The sequence below is a fragment of the Musca vetustissima genome, unplaced genomic scaffold, assembly GCF_032173495.1.
Source record: "Musca vetustissima isolate MV318-11 ecotype Yass unplaced genomic scaffold, APGP_CSIRO_Mvet_v1 utg12527, whole genome shotgun sequence".
NCBI lineage: Eukaryota > Metazoa > Arthropoda > Insecta > Diptera > Muscidae > Musca > Musca vetustissima.
In genome coordinates, this window is record NW_026883045.1 from 107,351 (window position 1) to 112,082 (window position 4,732).

Sequence of the window (4,732 nt, forward strand, 5' to 3'; positions counted from 1 at the left end):
AATGTTTTCTCTTTACAAAAAATCTGCCAAGGTCCTAACTCTGCAAAAGGCCTCTGATATGTTTTTTAAACAAAATTGACTTCACTTTCCACTTCTTCTTATTTTTTTTTAATTAAGTTTATTAGCAAATGCCGACGAATTCCCCCCTTCCCCACCAATTGAACTTGTGCCGCACACGTGCATTCATCTTCATCATCAGCATAATTCGATGGTCCATAAACCATCACCATCCTCGCTTATTTAAATTCAAATAAATTTCAAATTTAATGTTTTGTAACAATGCTCAGAGGCACTTCAAAAAAATTGTTATAAAAATCTACATGAATTTTTTTTCAAAAAAAAAAAAAGAAATTGAAGTAAATTTAACTAATTAAAAATCATGTGGTGGTGGCAATGGTGGAGAGACAAGGCCATCACACACCACATCCACACAGAAAATTCAAGTTCAATATTTGACTCTTGCAACCAAAATTAATTTAACAAAAAAAATGTCACCCAAGAAAATGAGGGAGAGGGATGGATGCTGCGGTTCGAACATGTGATTATCTTTTTTTTTGGTTGAAGATGCGGCGGATTTGTATGCAGCACAAACGAACACAACTATTGGCAGCCACAGTGTGTGTAGAGAGTTTTTGGGATGCAGGTGCTTGTTTTGATGTAGCATCTGACAGTGAACTCCACCCTGCAACATTGTCACTCGCCGTCTAGTGCTGCTTGTGTTTGGGTGCATGTTTGGTTCCTTGCTTGGAATTTAATTAATGTCTATGTCCATAAATTATCAGCAATTATGGATGACAATGAAATGTCAAATATTTTGGTTGTAATTTGTAATGCAGGCAAATGTTTTGAATGCCTGGATGGCAGACTTGTCTGTCATGGCTGGCACAGATGAACTTCTCAAATTAAATCATAAAATTTTGTGAAGTGGAACTATAACTTCGTGTTGGGAATACTCTAACTGTGAACTTTGACAACCTCATCCTAAGAAGTTTTCCAAAAGTGACGATGATGAGGAAGACTTGGATCGGGATGATTGTTTGCTGAAAACTATTTGTGTTGAAAACGATTTCATTTAGACTTCCGTCTATGTTCACACTTTTAATTTCCTGTCATTGATTGTCTGCTATCCTTTTGTAATGTCACACGTACAAAAGTAGCTGAAGGCCATTATTTGCTACTCATGTGAAACTCTTTCTCTGCATCACCACCCCCCATCAGATTTACCATCACATCTCCACCACACACACTCACACATCCTTCCAGCCAGCACAAACAGTCAATATTCCGCTTTTGGCATCGCGTACGTGTTAATGACAAACTTAACCTTAAGCTGGGAAAATATTCAACACTTTTTCATTGTCAAAATTTTCCCCAAAGTCACTTGACAAAGTTTGACGTCCTCAGCACACTCACATGCAGTTTAGATGAAATGGGGGAGCTGGGGCGGAATGAAAGAGTAAAATTCGAAATTTCACTTTTATTAATGACAAGAAAAAAATCCTCCAACATGTGTAAGAGTGTGTGTGTGTGTCTGTTTGGTGTACGTGTCAAATAAATATATTTTATTAAATTCCCCTCAGGGAGAATCACATCTTTTAGTTGCACCACAACAACAAATGTCCATTTGTATTTATATGGAGCGGACATGCGATAATTAAACCTCTAAGGCATGTTTTCGAATAAATCCATGAAATGATTAATTTCAATATTAAATATTGGAAAATATTTAATACACAAATTGATTTTGTATTTCTTAAAAAAATATTTCTAATAATTCCACGCCTATTGTAGGCCATTAAAAATTTCTTAAAAAAATCACGCCATGTAGAGGTCACTAGAAACTCTTTTTTTTAAATCCACGCCAATTGAAGACCTCTGAAAACTTTTTTTTAATCCACGCCTATTGAAGACCTCTAGAAAAATATTTTCAAAAAAATCCTCGCCTATAGAACACCACCACTTTTAACCAGTAAGGAAAGTAGTAATGTCGGACGGGGCCGACTATATGGTACCCTTCACCACTTTGGGTATATTCAACAGATGAATCCTAGCAGACGTCGCATTTTTAAAGGACCAGTAAAAATGAAATTGGATCCATAAACATGTCCTCCTGCAACCGATACTAAATTTTTCATTCGGTCAGATATAGAAGCTATATATAAATCTGAACCGATTTCAGGAAATTTAACACACATCATTTTAGACCTAATTCATTAAGCTGTGCCAAATTTTGGGAAAATCGAATGATATATAGGGACTTTGATGGATCATTTACATTAAATCGGCCGAAAATATATATGGGAGTTATATCTAAACACACACCATCTATGTCTAATTCAACGTTTTTCAAAGAGAATATATAACACACATCACTCGAAAATATATATAGCTATACGAAATTTAAAATTTTAGTACGCTATGCCGAATTTCGTGCAAATCGAAATATATATAGGTACTTTGGTGCACTTTTTACATTAAATCGGACGAAAATATATATGGGAGCTATATCTAAATCTGAGCCGATTTTCACGAAACTTGGCATACATAACTCTAGGCTCAATTCAGTAAGTTATGCCGAATTTCGTGCACATCGAAAGATATATAGAGGCCTGGTGCACCATTTACATAAAATCGAACAAAACTATATATGGGAGCTATAGCTAAATCTGAACCGATTTTCACGAAACTTAGCATACATCATTCTGGACCTAATTCAGTAGCCTATGCCAAATTTCGTGCAAATCGAAAGATATGTAGGGATTTTGGTGGCCCATTTACCTTAAATCGGACGAAGATATATATAGGAGATATATCTAAATCTGATCCGATTTTCTCGAAACTAGACACACATCATTCTGGACACAATTTAGTATACTATGTAACATTTCGCGCATATCGAAAGATACATAGGGACTTTGGTGCATCATTTACATAAAAACGGATAAAACTATATATGGGAGCTATATCTAAATCTGATCCGATTTTCTCGAAACTTAGCACACATTATTCTGGACCTAATTCAGTAACCTATGCAAATTTCGTGCAAATCGAAAGATATGTTGGGACTTTAGTGCCCCATTTACATTAAATCGGAAGAAGATATATATAGGAGATATATCTAAATCTCAAAACTGACATATATGGTGCACCATTTACATAAAATCGAACAAAACTATATATGGGAGCTATATCTAAATCTGAACCGATTTTCTCGAAACTTAACACACATCATTCTGGACCTAATTCAGAATTCTATGCAAAATTTCATGCACATCGAAAGATATATAGGGGCTTTGGTGCACCAGTTACCTTAAATCGGGCGAAATTCTATATGGGAGCTATATCTAAATCTGAACCGATTTTCTCGAAACTTGGCACACATAATTCTGGACCTAATTCCGTACTCTGTGCCAAATTTCGTGCAAATCGAAAAATATATAAGAAATTTGCTGCCCCATTTCAATTGGGTTCGTTCTTGGGCAAATAAGTGATATGTGCCAAATTTCATCCAATTCGGATCATAAATGCGACCTGTACTTTGTTTACAATTTAACATGGACAGACGGACGGACGGACATGCATCAATCGACTCTGAAAGGGATTCTATGCATATTCTCAAAAGGAACCATGGGTATATCTCGATTATTTTTGCCTGTTACAAATATATGCACAAAGACATAATACCCTGTACCACAGTGTGTCTCTAGAAAAATATTTTTAAAAAATCCAAGCCTATTTGTGGTTCTCGAAAAATTATTATTAAAAAATTCACCCCATAGTGTGCCTTATCTATATGTTTTCCCTTGACCTATGTCTCCCCCTCTATCCTCATATATATTTTTTCTACTTCAAAACTATGAGTTTTTCTTCATTAATGTGTTTTTCCCTTTGGCAACATTTTTTATTAAATTTGTTCTCCATAGAAAAAAGACACAGCCTGTTAACTGCATATAAAACTCTTCTATCATTTACTCTTCCAAACTCTCAGTTATTTCCTACTTCTTGGTGCCGATATTGTTCTATCAGTTATTTTTTTTCATTGCAGAAACTCATCATAAATTTTTAAAACAAATTGCAATTAAAACTTCCTTTTTTCAGTCTTAGTTCTGCGAATCGCAAAAGACGAAAGAAAGAAAGGTGAACTTTTTAATGAGCACCCAACAAGGGGGAGTAACAATTCCCAGGCCCGGCCTCTTCGGCAAATAGGAATCATTGTCTTGTTACGAGTTTTGATGGCATTCACATTTGGCAATTGCAATTTTGTTGTTCTTAAATAGATCCTACTTAGAGGTGTTGTCAACACCCTTCGGTGTCAGTCTGGCTCCTTGGGGGCAAGTGTAAGTGTAACAAGGAGTAAACAAGGAGAACAACAAAACAAACAAACAACCAAACTATGATCTCGTTAGAAGTAACAAATTTTGCACTTGTTTGCCTTATGATTAATGATAACTTATCAGTCTGTCTGGTACGCTGGCTGGTTGGCTTGGCTTGGTTGCTTGCCTGTCTGGCAGAGACTGTTTACACGAACTGCATGAAAAACTATTAGCAAATCAGACAGTGGGTGTATCATCCCTTCCCCGGTACAATTCAGAGCACATAACATATGCGAATGCATGTCTATGCGACCAGACGGAACCTGTTCCGTGGCTGTGCCCGACAACAACAACAACAGTTTTTGACAAAGACAATCAGAGCTTGTAATTATTGGTCTATTTACAATGTGGTCTGTTTT